General features: G+C 45.2%; 1 protein-coding gene and 1 long non-coding RNA gene across 3 annotated transcripts in view; both read left to right on the top strand.

The window, feature by feature from the left end:
• The window catches only part of ZEB2 (zinc finger E-box binding homeobox 2), a 114,734-nt gene that overhangs the window by 7,089 nt on the left and 89,463 nt on the right, over positions 1 to 18,182 (top strand). The gene's annotated exons all lie outside the window — the stretch shown is intronic.
• The window catches only part of LOC117244722, a 25,437-nt gene continuing 14,681 nt past the window's right edge, over positions 7,427 to 18,182 (top strand). The window contains exon 1 of the long non-coding RNA XR_004498315.1: positions 7,427 to 16,767. This is a non-coding gene — a long non-coding RNA (uncharacterized LOC117244722). The remainder of the gene's footprint in view (positions 16,768 to 18,182) is intronic.

Genomic DNA, 18,182 nt, shown 5'->3' with positions numbered 1-18,182 from the left:
AAAAAAAAAAAAAAGAAAAAAATAGGCAAGCCTGCTTGCTGCCTTTAGTGAGTGGGAAGTGAGTCTTGTCTTCCCTGCCTGGAGAAGTTTGGAGGCAGCTAGACTGAGGCTGGGGTGTGAGGAGGCAGCTGTTCCCTGTGCAGCCCAGGTGGCAGCGGGCAGAGCGGGCACCCGGAGCGCTCCTGTGGCCGGGCAGCTCCCCAGGGCCGGGAATCCGTTGCGAGGAGATTACTCCGGGACTTGGCTCGCTGGGTAGAGAGACAAATGTACTGCTACCACCTCCAGAAAAAGCACCTGGAGATAGGTATTAAAAATTAATGCCATAAATGCGAGTGGCCAGGGCGTAATGATTATCCAGCCACATTTTCTCGGTGCAGATTCATGTCCAGGCTGAGCTGTGACATGGAGCAGGGGAGGTTGTTTTCTGTGTCAAGTCGGATCTATTTATTTTCTTCCGAGTTTCGAGAAACCCAGCGAATTTGGAGATTAGTGCCTGATTTACTGTTTGCCATTTGTGACCATTCGGTACTTACTGGTTCTGCTTACTGCACATGCTTTGCAAGGAAACTTTTGGGGGAATTTCTAATTGCTGCAAGGAAATGCGTTTGGTGGCTTGGAAAAGGCGTATTTGAAAAAGAAAAAAAAATTATAAGGAAACCATTACAAGTTAATTATCAATAATTATACATAGCCAACTGCTCAAGGTAGGGGAAATATATGGGAGACTGAGATGCAAGCTCTCAGGACAGGCTGGTAATACTCCCCAAGAAAAATGTGTGTCTCCCTTTAGAGTGGAAAGAAGGGTGTTGATTCTTTTACAGCAGCCCCACATTCATTCCAAGAAATAGGAAATTCTTCGCCTCACAACAGTTTTTGGCATCTGCATTATCCCAGTGCTTTTAAGGTGCATTTTCTCCTCTGTGAAAGAGAACTCTTTGTCCTTTTTTTCTCCAAGACCATGGCTTCCCAAGGTAGACACTATTTTGTGCCTGTCACTTAGAAAGGGAGTGCAGGTTTGCAGTGCTCACAGACAATTGATTGTCTGCCCTAATGTGTTTCATTTACATGTTTATAACGTCAATAGTGCTGGGGTGTCCACTGTACCATTCATTCCAGCATTCCCACAAGGGTGCAATTGTCTGAATGGCCAAGTCAGACACCTTTTTGATTGCTCTTTAGTTGTCTTTTTAGAGTATAGAGAAAAAGGAGAGAAATCTGTGATGCAGAAACACTAGTTGAAAATATTTCAGAATTAAACGTCACCATTAAAGCAGATGTGAGCATTAGGCAAACAATATATTTTAACTAAGGTTCTGAAGGTGGAAACAAATTCAGAATAGCGGAGCTGGTTAGTGCACACGACATGCAGTCCTTTCCCTTAAATTTTGGGGGCTTTTAAAAAATCATCTGTCGTTTTCATTTTCATTTCAGCCCCTGTAAATGAAGCCACCTCCTAACTCTTTGTATGCTTAACTGTAATTTGCTATATTTTTCCTACATATTTACATATCTCTGTTTATGCCAACAGCGTCAGCTAACCACTGGGAAACTCTATTGAGAGAATAACTAGGCTGGGAGAAGTAGAGACTTAAAAAAATAGCAAGATCCAAATATTTCTTCATCAAGTGGTGTTTTTTTTGGTGACTAAAGCGACAATGCCTAGACTTTTCCTTGCAGCAGTTTAACTTACAGAGCTGTGCCCCAACTCCTTACGCCTCCGATCTCCATCCTCTTGCGCTGCGAGCTTGCAGCAAAGTGTTTCGAGGAGTTTCCAAGTCAATGAAAGATCACTTTTGAAGGTGTGCTGTGCTGTTTTGATATGCCACGCTGTCCTTTATCACCCGGAGTGGCTTCTGAGGGAGGCAAGAAACGCTTGCTCGTGGTTAGGAACAGAATAAATGAGGCACGCAGCTTGTTGGGACTCATGGAGAGGTGCATGTGTGCAAGTGCCTGCACCTCTGCGTGCTGTGCTCTACAGGGGGAAATGGGATGCAGAGGTGTGCTTAGAAATAAGCGCTCACATTTCAGGTTAGATTCATTTCCCCCTGAAAAGGGTGCTGAGCCCAGCAGCTACAATTAATGCAAGTCGACCTGCTCCATCCGTGATCATAAGGGCAAAGAGCACTAAGTCCTGTAGTTTCTGCTCTGGAGGTAAAGCGAGGGAAAACTTTTCTTTTTTCCTTCTCTATATAATTTTGTGGTATTTTTTTTTTTTTTTAAAAAAATGCCTATTTGTGGAGAGATTTTTTTTTTCTTTTTTTTTTTTTTCCCCTTTTTTTTAGTGCCTAACAGGGAAGACACAGTAGATGCACCGTTAGCTGAACCCCTGACACGGCGGTCTTTTGAATGCCTTAGGTATGATTTCACTTTCGCTCACATCAATGCTGACCTGAATGCCTTTCATATCTGATCCGCTGTGTCTCTCCCAGTAAACATCCCCTGAGGGGAGAACAAAGAAAGGAGCTCTTCTTCTTCTTAATCACAATTCAGCCCATTCACCGCCGGCAGGCTACATTTGCATTCTGCAACAGAAAGCCAAGATGAAAAGAAAAAAAAAAAAAAAAAAAAAAAAAAGAGAGTGAGAAGAAGGGGGGAAAAAGCAGAAGGGTGGAGGCTGAGTAAAATAACTTAGGTGTTTGTAGCTGTTTGTTGGGCTTCCCCTAGTTACAAGCCTTATATAGATCCTGCTCTACCCAGCCTTGGCTCTTCTGACAGGCAGATAGTGTTACAAGATGGCATGCCTGTACTATTCATGGCCACTCGCTCTAACACTTGAGGTAGAAAGTGTCAGAGAGGGATCAAATTCTACTCTGAGAAGTCTGTTATAGTTAGGGTCAGGTGTGTGTACTCTCAGCTCTTGACTGCTGCCTATTATTTTGTTTTAATTACTATTATTGTTTACTCACCATGACCTTGGGGATGGGGGTGGCAGGGGGTGAGGCAGATTTGGCGGGGCAAAATCGCCCTTTCCCCATTTGAAATGTAATTTTTATTATTTTTTTTAATTTCTATATTTTTTTTAAATTTTTTAAATTATTACTCTATTTTTGTGGAGTGTCGGGCTGGGTGTCGCTGCGGCTGGCCGGGCCGGGGGCCGCGGCGGTGGCCGCGGTGGTGGCGGTGGCGGTGGCGGGGGTGTCCCCGGGCTGGCGGCCGGCCCGGGCTGCCCCGACCCGCCGGGGAAAAGCAGCGACTCAGCGAATCCTCGGCCGCACCAGAAAATGCGCACGGAGGAGGAGGAGGAGGTGGAGGAGAAGGAGGAGGAAGGCGAGATTTGTGGAAGTTTCTGTAGCCGGGCTCCCTCGTGGGGTTTTGTAGTCACGTTCATGTGCATTTTCCGGCTGTCCCCCCATCCCTGTGTGTGTCCCCCCGCCCATATCTGCCTGTTTGTTTGTTTCTCAGAAGCTCTTCTGTGCTTTTAATCAGACAGTTTTGTAGAAAAATATTGAGGTCTTTGGTCGTAGCCACTTTTTTCTCACCAAGAGAAGGTTATTTATAACTGGATCCTGCTTACTGAGAAGTATTTAAGCCCTTTCAGGCAGAGCTGTCAAAATTTCCTGTGTTGTTTGCCTCTATTTGCAACATGTAAAAAGTAATATGCAGTTGCTGGTGTTGGAATAACCGGGGTAGTGCAGAAATCTCAAGTGACAAGTTTTCAACTACACTATCTCCTGCCGACCAAACTGTCATTTTTATTTTTTTTTTTTTTTCCCCAGAAACCACTTTTAAGATCCTAACAGGTTTTTGGTCTTTTTCCCCCCACCATCAGCAAATAGATTAAACGTGCTAAAGCAACTTCGAGGGGGAAGAACAGTTTGAACAATGAGAAACGGGAGGGATGTCTTATTTTCCTGTAGCTGCTATGGCAGATTTCACTCATAAGGAGCACACTAACCGAGATGTTACCAGTTGAACAGAGGCATGTGACACAGATTCCTGATTTTTTCCCAGAAGATTTACAGAATTTACAAAAAGAGATTATCTCTACACCTTCCACCCTCCTAACCACCCCCATGACCCAAGCAATGGAGGATTTAGGCAGATTTACTTCAGTAAACACCTTTGGACACTTGGGGAAAAGTAGGAGTCTGTTTGCAAAAGCAGGCTTTTGTTAAGTGAGGTGCTGGATAATGCTTTACCAAGCAGCTGTGATATTAACCTACCCAGTAATGCTGGAAAGAGCCTTAACTCCTTCTGCACTCGGGGGCCCTGCAGGTGCTGGGCCTGGAGTGGGGGCACTGGGCTGTTTAGGGGGGACAAGCGAGGAGGTGGCACTGCTGAAGCCACAGCAGCCGCTCAGCCTGACACATCTTTGGCTTGGTGGCAGCTGAAGCTTTCGGGATCAATCCATCAGAGACAAGGGCTGGGGAGAGCTGGAGGCATGGACAGGAGAGGGCTGCTCCAGCCTATGGGGCTTTACCTGTGTGCGTGCCCCCTCAGATGGAACACCACCCAAAGCCTCTCTAGGAACGCTCCCAAGCACTGCTAAGGCAGGAAGGTCAATTTAGGATTCGCATTCGAGCAGCAGAATAGCTGAGAAGTTCCGCCGGCAAACCTGTACGAGTGGCTCCCCGTGAACTCCCATGGTTCCAAGGAAAGCCAACAGCTTTCTGGGACCTTCTCATTCCCAAAAGTGAACTTTTTTTTTGGCTGCTTTCTGCTCTTTTCTGAGCTGTTAGGAGCAGGAGCGAATAAGTTATTTATTTTTGCTGGGCAGAAAAATAACTTTCCAGGTGTTTCTTTTTTTAGTTAGAATAAGTTTGCTTCATTTGAGGATTTTTGTTGTTGAGGGCTCTTTTCTTCTTCTTTTTTTTTTTTTTTTTTTTTTTTTTTTTTTTTAAGTGTAGGTGTCAATGCTAGAGCAGCCACAAATGTGTGAGAAAGCAAAGGGTATGAGACATGACAGAATTAAAGGTGTTTGCTATGTTGTTACCCGTGTGTCAAGCTGCAAGCTCCCTTTGTCACAGCCTCCTGGAGATTTGATAGTGCGGATCCGCTTGCCTTCCAAGTGATACAGCAGTTTCTGACTGGGGGGGGTTTAATGGTGGCGTGGTTGTTGCTATTCCATTTGCCTCCCCAAGTGCATTTTAAACACCTCCACATGGCACACACCCCATTACTCCCACCTTACACAAGGGTGCTGTGCTCTCGAGCACCAGGACAGCAGCCATAGCATTACAGACTCTGGCATGGAGCGTCGTTTGGCAGGAATGTCATCTGCCAAATCATCCCATAATTACGTTTTATGTTATTTGTATGAATGACCAAGCATGCAGTATTCCTTTTGAAATCAAAGGAAGGCTTAAAATGCGTTTTTGAATACTTTCAGACCATGGTCAGGTCACAGTTTGGGAGTTGAATTAAACTGATCTCATTTGTGATCTAATTGAGGTTGGCAACAACCTTAGCAGTAGCAATAACATACAAATACAAATCAAAGAGCAGAATTCAGCAAATCAGATCTTTTGCTTGAATCCTGCCTGGGAGTTATTCTCCGACTGCCAACAGAGAAGTTAAACTTTGTCCTGCTTCTCAGCGGCAGTGCGAGCCTTGCATATTTTTCGGGTCTGACAGGAAAGTTGGGTCGGAGGGATGGGGACACAAAGGCGAGAAGGGAGCTGGTGCCTCCTCGGACAGGAGTGAGGCACGGCGACTCGTCACGTATGTTTCTGGAGAGCCCAGTGGCAGAAGGCGCAGGAGGCGTAACGGGGGAATATGGTTAGGAAGGGCTAGGAAGAGGAATAGGTGCCTGCAAACAGATTATTCCAAGCGGAAAGTCGAGGCAGCTCCCTTATCTTTACATCTATCGCTGCGGATTCCAGGAATGTAATTACCAGCGTGGTTGCGAATTGTTGACAAATTTCCCCGGCTGTGTCGGGAGCGGCTGTGGCGAGCGGCGGGGCTGCGGCGGCGGCCGGGCCGGCAGCGGCCCCGATGTGCGGGCTCTGTGCGGGCTCTGTGCGGGCAGCGGGGCCCGGGGCGGCCCCGGGGCGGAGCGGGGAGGCTCCCCCCGGCCAGGGCATCCCCTCCGGGCTCGGGCGGGCTCCCGGCTCACAGTCCCCCCGCCCCGAGCCGGGATGCTGCGGATCGCATCCCCCGGGACTCCCCCTCCTCCGGAGCCGCCCGGGGACCCCCGCTGCCGCCCCGCAGGTTGGGGAGCTCGGCGGGGCATACTCCCCGGGGAGCATCCCCCGCTCCGGCCCCCGAGCGGAGCGGGCTGGAGGCGCTGCGCTGGGGCGGGGGCGTGCGGAGCAGCCTCGCTCCCCCCGGCCGGCCCCGGGGCAGAGGTGTGAACCGCCTCTGTGGGGCGGGGGACGGGCACACACCCCCGCAGTGCCGGCGCTGCAGACAGAAGCGCTCCGGGCCGAGGTGCGAACCCCTCCCGGGATGCCGCTCCCGGGATGCTGGGTGGGCCCCCCGAGCCCCCCTCGGCCCCGGCCGGGCTCCCGCGGCGGCGCAGCCCCAAACTTCGTTCCCAGGAGGGAGGGAGCGGAGGGGAGGCGGCTCAGCGCTGCCTGCGCTCCTCCCGGCTCTGGGGTTTCAAGTGTGTCCTCAACTCCCCCCCCACCCCCCTCCCCTCCTCCGGGTCATTATTTTCTTTGACTAAAACCTGTTTACTCGCCTCTTTGTTTTTTGACGTTAAACGAGTTTCCATCTCCTACTCCTGCGGATCTCTAAGAAATAGATAAACCATTATATTTCCCCCTTCCCCCCTCCCGCTCGTATTTTAAAGCAGCGATCCTGACAGCAGTACTATTATTGCACTTTATGTTTTAGTGGATGTTTGCTGTTGCTAGTTACAGCAACACTTATCATAAGACAGCAAGAAAAGAGTAGTCCCTGGTAATTAAAGTAATGAAATATTCATTTACTCTACCTTTTCAGTAGTCTCACAAATTAGGCTGCTACATTTAATGCCTGCACTGCCTCTGTTTTTATTATAATGGCAGCTTTCGCATCTGCAATTAGGACTAATTCTGACAGTTACAATTTCTGAGGGATGGTAAACAGTGAACGAGATGTGCAGCAGTGGTATTACACGTGAAAAGCCCTTGTCTCTTTAACCTTGTTGTTTTTTTTTCTCGCAGAGGTTACCTTTTCCCGATGGTGCAAAATCGACTTGACATAACTGTTCATCAGTTTCAGGGTTTTCCCTGGAGGTATTTGCATCAAATCAGCCCAGTCAAGCTTCAAGTTGAAATTGGCAGCCCAGAAACTGACAGGGTAGGGACTGGGAAAGAGACAGCTAAAGTGCAGGCAGCGAGCTGACAGCAGCGGCGGGCAGGCAGGGGGAGAGGGCTCCGCACCCGGGGCTGCCGCCCCCCGCTCCCCCGGGCCCCCCCCGGCCACCCCCGGCCCCCCGGTCCCACCCGGAGCCGCCGCCGAGGGGCCGAGCGCTGGGAGCCCGCCCCGGGGCCGCGGGGAGGCCGGCTGGGGAACGGGGGGTGTGTCAAAACCCCCAGAAATTGGGGGGGAAAAAAGAAGTGTTGGGAAAAAGAAGTGCCGAGCTGAAGTTGCTGGCGCTAACAAGCTTATTTTGCTGCGGTTCTTTACGGAGCGAGGTTTTGCACTAGGGCTGTTAAGAGAAGTGACGGAGAAGGTTGTTAATACCAATGAAAACATATTTTGATCAGCTAAAAAAAAATAAATAACAACAACAAAAAAAAACAACCCAGAGAGACATTCATCTGCAAAGATAATTGCATTAGAATCAAAACAAACATTTCCTTGAATATGTTATTTCATTTATCCTCTGTCACGGGGAGGAGGGGGTCTCCAAGCAGGACAAGGTAAAAATTAATTTTTAATAGATTTTTTTTGACAAATTGGGATCGTTCCCTGTGGCACCCCCTCCCACCTGGAAAGAGTTTTACTTATTTGTAAATAATTCCAAATCTGATGTAGTGTGGAAGGGAGCAGCACACCAAGGAAGAGACAACACCACCAAGACCCATCCTCTCCTTAGAGGTGAAAAAGAGCAAAACTGTGTTACTTTCCTGAGGAAGAAAGCTGACAATATATATATTTTTCTCCCTAAATATATATCTGTAGTCTTCACCAGATGATTAAAAATCCCTCTCACTTTTCCTACCAGACTTGTGCTAAAGTAAGCCTTGCTTTCAAACAGTTTTTCAGCTGTGTGTGTGACAGGCATTGGCTGATCTGCTGATGCCCATTCGACAGGCACTGTTGAGCTAAAGTGGTGTGACGGCACAGTTTTGTTAAGCTGTGAACAAAGGGCTGGAGATGCCTCGCTGGCATCATCCATGTGCATATTGGCCTTGTCACAGTTTTGCTTGATTTAATGCTCTGTTTATTCCTAGATATTAGAACTTAAATTCCAAACAATATGTTTTCATATACTACACACAAACTTTATTTTAAAAGCTTTTGCTCCCGAGAACCACAGATTCGTTTGTCTGCCCAACATCCGTGCGGCAAGTGCTCAAAACGTAGCTCCCAGAAAAATAGGTGGCCGGTAGCCTCTTAACTGTTATCCAGTTAAAAAATGGGATTTCAGTTTTAAAAAGTCTTAGAAGGGTAAAAGATTTATTTCTTCTTTGATCATTTGTTGAGAGTTGTTATTTATTTCAACAGTGGATTTTCTTATAAGCTCCTAAGGAGAGGTTACCCCGTGTGCAGGCAGGGCGCGGGATGGACTTTTCCTGTGCCATATCATCCCAGGGGTGTTGCTGGGATAAAAGCAATGTCTTACAAATACCTGTAAGCATAGTCAGGGGACTACTGACAGGCAGAAAGACAGCTGGGTTAGTGGAAGGGAGCAGGAAACCGGATTAAGATTAGAATATATATCTCTATGTTCATTAGGTGGCCACAACTTTGTATCTCAGCAGTTCATCAAGAGAAAATGTGGGCATGTGGAGCTATATTTAGTCTTGGTTCTCTTCTCTTAGAGATGCCGCAGGCTTTATCTGGAGAAAGTTTTGGGGTTTTTTCTCCCATTCTTCGTCGCCTTTCTAAACTCCCTTCAGGTTTGCTGCAAGTGTTTGCTAAGAGATTAGTTAGGCAGCTTCCATGGCGGAGGTAGCCCTGGGAGGCAGCTCGTTGCTGGGAGGAATGCTCAGTAGGTCAGTGCGTGAAGATAGAAGGAGCTGCCCAACTGAGGCCAGGGATCAGGTATTTTCCTCTTTGTCTCCTACCAGAGACAAAGTGCTTATGGAAAGGTTTGTGGTGAGACATCAAATCCCAGCAGGAGCACAGATGTTCTCACTTTTACAGGCTTACCAATGAACATTTCAGCTTAAACAAGTTTATGGAATAAAAGATTTATTTCTTTTTCCCTAGTAGATGCAGCATCTTAGTTGGACTGTGCAAATATTTTATCGCTCCAGCCACTCAGGATCCTTTGGTCCAGGGCACAGGGCTGTGAGTGGGGATGGGAGAGAGGGAAGGAGGGGGCAGAGGGAGCGTTCAGCAAAATGAAAGTATTCCTTCTCCAAACAGTGCAGTCTAGAGCCTAAATCTGAAATTGAATCTGCTGAGCAAAACCTGTACAATTTTTCTACCTGCCCTCAGTCTGCTTCCTTTCAGGGATGACAGTTTTACTAACTGAAATGAATGGGCTCTCTCGCTCCGGTACCTTTCCTCAGTGCGCGTTTACATCGAGTACTTCAAACACAGAGCTGGGTGATATATGTAGGGGGACAGCTTGCACAGAATAAGCTTTAATGGTTAATTTTTGTATAGCTTTATAAATGAAAGGGACTTAAACCTACTAGCAGTATAGATCACAAGACCTTATGTGGTCTATTCTTCTCTAGATGCACAAGAGATTTACGTGCCTAAGTCCCATAAGAGTTAATGGGAGTTACGCATGTAAATCTCTTCCACAGTGAGATAATAGACCCTTTTATGTATGGATAGCTGGATTCTTACAAAAATCACCTACTGAACAGTAGACTTTATGTCCTGCTCTCTTAACAAATATTTATAAAGCGAGCAGGCCAGCAGATGAGACCAGGAGCCCCCCAAGTTGCCTCCGAATCAGAGAGACCCTTGTGCTCCCATGGAGACAATCTCGGGTCTGCCTCATCCCCATCCTTCCTGGTCTCAGTGCACTGTGGGTGACATTGCTGGTCTGGTTGGGATGTGGTCTCACCGAGGCTGTTGTGGTGTCTCACTTCTTGGCCAGTCCCGCTTGGTGGAGGCTTCTTGCTCTGTGCATTGCACAGGAGATTGGGAGGGTGAGAGCTGCCACCTCTCTCCTGTAAATGTCAGGGTGCGCCTTCCCTGTGTCCCTGCCCCTCAATCCACCTCTGCTGGGGGATTTACAGCCCCAAAGTGGGAAACCCCTCAGCAGAACCGTCCCAGGTCACTGGTAGAGCACAGTGGTGGTGACACTGTGTCCCAAAGCCCAGGTGCTGCTAGTGCTGCACATCTGCTCCCTTCCCGCTCCGGTGCGGCCTCGCTCCCTGGGAAAGCCGGCAGGCTTTGCCTCCAATGGGAACGGTCTCGCGCTTCTCCGTGGGGATATATATATAACTTGGCTGATCTGTATCTGCCAGCCATGAGTCAGATCGAGATCTTTTCCCCCTGTAACATGTAGCTGGAGATAGCCGGTGCCACAGCACACGCGTGTCAGGAACGATCCCCGCGTTTTGCGAGCCGCGGCTCTTTTTGCCATCATTGTTTCTTTCCATCACTCGCCTGCTCCTTCCCGATAGCGATCTGAGGGAGTTGGGCAAGCTGCAGACTTGCCAACCCTCAGCTCCCAGGCCTGGCAGAGCACATTCTGAAAAAAAAAAAGCAACCAACCCTCTAACCCTTGCACTGTGAGGCTATCAGATTAAATCCAAGGGTTTCTACCAGCGGCAGGATGGGAAAAGCCCATTGTTTGTTGATTATCGTATCATCAGCCGCGGCTGATACGAGGATGCTCAAGGAAAACACACTTCGGTTACAGTTGATTTTCAGATTCCAAAATGGTGCTGCAAAGTCTGTGCATGCCTAATTATATTTTATGCTAGGCTGTGCGATACAAAATGTATGCTGCAGCAATCAGTGAGTTAACAGTATCAATCAATTTGTAAACAGATGAAGTCACTCATTCCCAAACTGGTTTTCCAAAAACAATTACTAAATTACAATAGAAAAAAATTGTACAGTTACTGTATTTGTGTGCTGTGTTACAATCAACATACCAGGGAAACAAAACAATTTAATGCAGAAAAATCATCATTCATCTATATTATAATTGCTTCTTTTTCACATCTACAGGGCGGTTAATTAAAATTGTGATTAAATGCGGTCGCGCTGCCTAAGATGTCTTGCCCAAAACAGGTGGTACAGAATTTAAAAGTAAAAAAAATGTAATTAGCATTGGAAATTGAGAAATTGCCTGTAAGAATCAGTGTTAATTTCAGTCAGTGATGAGGTAATTTATAAATGAATGCAGTGGAGGCTGTGCAAATGCACAATTGCCTTCCTGCCTATTCTTAGCATTCTCAGCATGCAGGTGAAAATGTTTTCAAAATATTGAGGTAATTTGAAAATCAATCCGTGCATTCCGTATCTTTCTTCCTCCCCAGTCGCAGCAAACGCTGAACGAATGCTGCCAGAGATGGCACAATGCATCAGTTCTGCACTTTTTGGGGAGTGATATTCTGTGCGTCGTGGCATCAGTTGGAGTTTAGCTACACCAAATGTTTGGCTAAGATCCTTTACAAAGGCCAAAAATGTTGATTGAAGTTCCTGGTAATCCCAAATGTCTTCAGCTCCGGTGTGTGTTTAAACAATGTGGTATCAAAAAAAAAGTAACAGCAACCTGCAGCGAGTTGAAATAGTGCAGCAGAGATACCACGAAATAAAAGAGATGCTAATACGGCACGGAAATCATAATGATTTCTTGTTTAAAATTAGTACAGCGCACTCGAAAAGCCTCGGTAGTACTGATGCATTCTGTAGGAACTCTCTTTTTCAACATGCATTTCAAATTTCATCCTGCAACCATGAAAGAATTGTTAACTAGGTTATGCATACAGAGATTTTCCCTGAGATGAACTTTGTTTATCGGCATTTTGGTGCTTTCTCCTAAAGTTTCAGCTAGCAAATGAGAAATGCTAATTCCTAACAACAACAAAAAAATACAACCTGCAGATACAAAAAGCTGGAGGCAAACCTGACAACAAACAGATATTAAAGATTTAAAATCTTCTTGACAGTCAAAAAAAAAAAATAATCCAAGGCACACATTGCTGGAATTGACATTTCCATGATTTGAACGTCCCCCTTCTTCTCAACTCCACAGAGAGCCCTGGCTTAGTTGTCCCCCCCATCCATTTAAAAATAACTCAGACTTTCGATAACGTGGATTGCTGGGCTGGAATATGGGAAAGCAGTTGGAGTTTTTGAGCAGGGACTTACAGGTGTTGGTATCAGGTTGCTGTAAAACACGAGCACAGTGGCTTTTGAGCAGAACATGCTTTAATTAAAGCAAACTGGTCTTCCTGCAGAAAGCCTGATCTACCCATGTAATTTAACTATTGAAGCCCTTTCTATTAATTTTTCCTTGACATATAATAATGAACTTTTCTTCTGGATGACACTTGGTTGTAGATTTTTTTTTTCCCCTTCCTTTTGATAAGCCCTGTGTACTTCAGAGGCGATTTCGATGCTATTTAATTTACTCATACAAAAACCCCTGCGAAGGGATTAGACCCATGAAGGGACAAGGGGAAGGCCACGCCATGCTGGTCCATGCTGGGATGCTGAGAGGAGGCTGCAGCCCGGCTGGGCAGAGGATGTGGGTGGATATGTGGTGGGATGCTCTCCTGGCCCTGCGCTGGCCGAGCTGGGGAAGGTGAGTGCAGCATCAAGTGCTCTCCAGCAAGTCAATTAACCTCACCATGCTCCTTTTCCCTGTCTATGAGACAGGGAAATACTGCTGAACTCATTCACAGGGCTTTTGCAGAGCTTAATATTTCCAAAGCACTCTGCCATTCTGTGGGACTGAGGAAGAGCAAGTATCATCCGTTGTTTCGTCAGAGGGCGAGCGGATGCCAAGGAATTTGTCTGAGAAAATTACAAATGTATGTTCCTAATAACCAGAATCTCAGAGTTTATTATACAACTGGTTATTCTAATTTAGAGGATGATATTGCTTTTAACTGCCCCCCCTCTCCCCAGTTTTCTGCCACTGAATATAAAGAAGTGAAGGGTAATCACTGAAGCAATGATGATTATTGACTGAAAGGTATTTTACAATGTGAGCTCCGTTATGTGGAGCTTAGCAAGCAGCTGCACTGGTGCATTTGAGCTCCTTATTTTGGTATAGGGGTTCTAAAAATACATCAAAATCCCAGTGGACTGGCATAGGTGCAAATCCTGACCCGACTGCAGTTGATGGTCATACCTGGGTGACTCTGTGGGGACAAGGAACAGCAAAGTAGGGTTTGAAACCCATGGTTGGTTTTAGTGGAAAACTGCAGGATCAAGTTGGTTTGGAAATTCAGGCTCGTCAAACCAAGCTTAAGTTTGGGCTTTTTCTTTTCTGTCATGTGTGAACTCAAAGGAAAGCAGGAGTTCAGGTACTGCTCTGCTGCCATATGCCAGTCCTCAACTTCAGCCACATCTTTTTGGGTCTGAGTTTTCTGGGCCTGTTCCCATGAGGAAAGACCAAATGCCATGAGAAACATGAGCAGGATTTGGCCCCGAACAGGCAGAGCGTACTACTGGATAAACTGAGCCATGGTCATTGTAGTGGTGGGGAAGTGCAGCGAAGGAAAAGTAGCTTCGTGGATTCCTAAAATAGAAAGTAAACGTAAATATTTCTACTTTGCATGTCAGATTTCAATCACTTCTCAAAACAACTGAGCTTCTTGATTTAATTAATTATGGCTCCTTCTTTTTTTTTCTTTTTTTCTTTTCTTTTTTTTTTCTTTTCCTTTTTTCATGTGTGTGTGTGTGTGTGTGTCTTTGGAAAGAGCCAAATGAAAATATCCTCTTTGTTTCCCCTTTGGAACTACTGGAGCTTTCCTCGAGTTTTAACTCTTCCGCCACCCCAACACCCCCAGCCTTCGTTTTTCTATGCTCGTCTTATCGCTGCTGTCCCATGGCAAGCCCCAAAGCCTGGAACATTTTGTAACGACTATGTGACAAATTGTTGGGCTTTTATTCACGTTGGACATCTTTTGCCAGGACTGCTTGTTGTTTTTTCTGTTTGGCTGTGTCATGGGACCAAAGGTGGCTGCTTTTGTGCAGCATGTCAAATCTGGTTAACATGCAGCCATTTATCTTTAAAACCCACTCCTGCACAATGGCAGGGGTGTATTGGGCCACTTGTATGGGCTCCAAGCATCAAACATATAGCTATACACTAAATTTTTTCTCTGCCATCCTCTCTATATGTGTGGATGCACCTCGGGCTGAGGCACTGCGGTGAGCAGGTCATGCAGCAGACAGGATGTTTCATAATTTTGGGAACCTTTTAGAGACAAATTGTACAGGGCAAGTGTAGTGTAACTGAACTGCTGGTTGCCCAGTGAAGTGTAGAAAATCAGATACAGCACAGCCTGAAAGAATGAAACAAGAATTCATATCTATGTATGTACACGGTACTTTATAAACAATTCATATACAGAGAAAAATACATTTATTCTCTTTTTCTCTGCTTATATTTGAGGATTGTGCATGGGGTGTGTGTGTATAAATGTGTTTCTGTGCATGGTATATATTCATACAAATAATATGCCACAGGATATGGGAATAGTCGTATGTGTGATGCATTTATATGCATAAGTGGTAGGTTTTCAGGTTAATGCCTGCTTGACTCTGTGTGTGTGTGTGTAAATGATGGAAAGGTGCTCAGCAAGATGAAAAGATGAATTATCCTAGAAATAAAATAAAAAAGCCCCAAACTTCCACAGCAAAGTTTGCTGCTTGCTTGTTTGTGGGTGTTTTTCTAATGTTTAAGTCACGCAGAAACACATCTGATGAACGTGATTTTCTTATAGATATGGCAATAATTATCAAATAAAGAAGCTGAGGAAGAAATGGGAAAGTTTGATTCACCAAGAAAATGGGGGCTGGCTGCTCAGTCTTGGTGCCTTTTTGCAGTTGAAGCATTTGAGATAGCAGGACTCAATGTTTTTTTAATGATTTGCTGTGTTGTGTAATAATTATACATATAGTGCAGTGAGGTTACTTGGAGGAACACCGCACTATGTATGGGGTTTTTTTTGAGTAAAGGACCCAGGAGATTGCTTTTCACTTTGAAAACAATCCCTAATATCAGGAAAATGCTCTGTTTGTTTATGCGTACATAATGCAAGTTTGTCCGCCTGGGAACTGCAGCAAATGGGAGAAGTATGCATGGATTTCACAGGTAACAGGATTACGTGGGCACATAATTGATCCATTTGGAGAAAAAAATGACAGTGCTCTAAAGATGCCTAGGCTTTGGAGATGGAGTTTATGAAACAGGCATTTGTAAATTCAAAGGAATCAATATGTCAATTTTATTACATCTCAGGACCAGCTGGGCATTAAAGGAGCAGTAGCCTTTTTAAAATTGCAGCTGCGTATTCTTGCATTGTGTACCTTTCTTAAAAGGCTTTGAATTTCAGAAAACGTACTTTTAGCAGCGCTTTGCACCTTTTCAGTGACTGGTCTGCATGGACAAAAAAAAGACACAAAACATTACATTGTGTTAGTTTTCCTCTTAAGCCTCGATTGGTAAAAACTGCCAGGCTTCAATTACACCATGCAAAATTCTTACTAATAAATATACACATGGAAGGAGGCAAATGCCTGTTCCTATCCCAGAAGTTGAAAAAAATATTTGAGGTTTTACATCGAGGGCTCAGCCGATGTTGCAGGGGCAGCATCATAACATGAGGTACCTGAAAGCATCCATTAAATATTGCACGTGAAATATGGTCTGAATCATTGTAAAATGATATCTTCTCTTCCTTCTCAGTAGGGTTTAAACCCTCAGATGATTAAATTTAGTGAAAAGCTTAGGTTGCTGTTTCTGTTTGGTTTTTTTTTTTCCAGAGGACAGCAGTCTTCAGCAGTTCAGATTTGGAAATGCAACTTTTCACACAAATTTGCAGTGCAGCATGGAGGGAGATGTGAATGGAATTTGGGTTGCAGCGGTGGTTGGTGCCCATAGGCTCTCAGGGACAACCCAAAGAGACTCTGAATCCCAAAGATGCATTCTCAAAGAATTAATAGTTTTGCCTTTGGAGAGCAGGTTATCCAAAGAAAAATTGAAGCTTTCCAGAATATGTTGCACACTCCTCTACCTGAAAAGCATTTGAGTGAAGGCTGTGTTGGCAAAATCCATGCATGTCTCAAGCTTTCAGTAGATATAGGGTTGTGTTCTCTCCTTTGCTTGCTGGTGGTGTTGTTGTGGACCTGATGGCTACAGCTATTCTGCAACTCCAAAATTATTATTAACAATGCCAAAAAGAATCACTGATTTGGGGTACCAGTCTCTGGACAACTCCAGTGCTTCCACACATCTGAAAATACACTTAAAAATATTTGAGTCTTTGAGTCCAAAGAAAGAGGTACCCGGGATTAATAACTACTGCTCCCTGAGACTTCTCTGCCTTCTCAGTTTCTCTTTTATCATGACCCTCTCTGATCTTCTATAATGTTCCTCCATCTCCTTTTGCACAGCTTCTTTTTATTTGAGCTCACACTTTTCAGGCCAGCCTGGCTACAGACAAGGTCTCTCTGTGGTGCTCCAACCTGCACAGTAATTCTACTTTTTCTTGCTTGAGGATCTCTGCTTTCCACAAGGTATGGTTACAGTCTTTCTCTGGTGGTCTGATAACATTTAACCATGTAGATGTAAATTAAATGATGGGGATCATGCCATAAATGAGCTTATTATCATCAGAGAGTCACAGGACCATCTAATGGTTTGGGTTGGAAGGGACCACAAAGATCATCTAATTCTATCCAATGTATAAAGTAGGTGGAGTATTCTATATACTTATATCCTACTATAGCTCCCTCTCCCCTCAACAGAAGTATGAAGTGAGTATGAAGGAGAAAAAGTCACATTTTCCCTTAAAGAGTATGGGAAAGTAGACACAAACAATACCAGATGGTTAAGCAGTGTTTCGTGGTCATAGACTTAGCATGAATTAAAACTTCATTGTGAATGATGTACCTTTAAAACCTTTTTTAAAAAAATATTCATGTACTAAGGAAGACATGGAAAAAGAAATTCACAGTGTTTTCATAGAAAGTTTTGGCATCATAGAAAATACAGATGACCTTCTGCCAAGCAGTGATTCTCAGAACTGATGTGAATTCACATAAATTGAGTGGATGGAAACTACACAAACTCAATAGATAGGAGTTTATGAATCTTTAGAAGTAAGACTTCCTTTCAGTGTAGCTTTGCCTGCATGCTTGGGGGTAAAAGGTGTGATGCTGGACAGGGTTTGGAGCAACCTGGTCTACTGGAAGGTGTCCCTGCCCATGGCAGGGGTTTGGAACTGGATGATCTTTAAGGTCCCTTCCCACCAAAACCATTGTGTGATTCTATGTACACACCTTGTTCATCTCAGCCCTCCACTAGTGATAACTGCTCTAAATTCACATTTTCCAAGCCACACTGCAATCTTCACTCAAAAGATGTCATCCCCTTTCATGGTCGCTAAAGAAGAGCAACCGAAAGTAGGAAGAGTTGAAGGGACTTGGTCAAGGCGTCGCAGCTGGAAACAGCTGGAACTTAAAACAAAAAACTAATAAAACCAGAGGTCATATTACAATCCTGGTTACCTCTGCACAGTCCCAGAGCCACTCTGTGGGTGGGTAGCATTTACATTTTGTCTGTTCTTCAAATATAACTCTAGAAGCAGAACAAGGCCTCCCAACATAGGATAGGGTGGAAAAATGGCAAAATGCAACCCTGCCATCAACCTGATTGATGGTCCTTCCACTGAGATCATCATAACAGCTTCTTCAGAGACTTTTACAGTCTCTGCAGAAGTGTGGGAGGCACTGCCAATATCCGCAGATCATTGGCATGATAGACCGTAACGGCTTCTTCGGAGCCGTTCCGGTCTATCGTGTCAATGCGTACTTAGGGAGTCCTCAATGCATGGATCATTGACACGGCACTACATAACGGCTCCTTAGAAGCCATTACTGGGTATCAAGTCAATGCATACTTAGGGAGCCCTTAATGCACGGACCCACGC

This window comes from Parus major, chromosome 7 (assembly GCF_001522545.3).
Source record: "Parus major isolate Abel chromosome 7, Parus_major1.1, whole genome shotgun sequence".
In the NCBI taxonomy this organism is placed as follows: Eukaryota; Metazoa; Chordata; class Aves; order Passeriformes; family Paridae; genus Parus; species Parus major.
The sequence above is the reverse complement of the archived record's forward strand: the minus strand, read 5'-3'. Positions and strand labels throughout refer to the sequence as shown.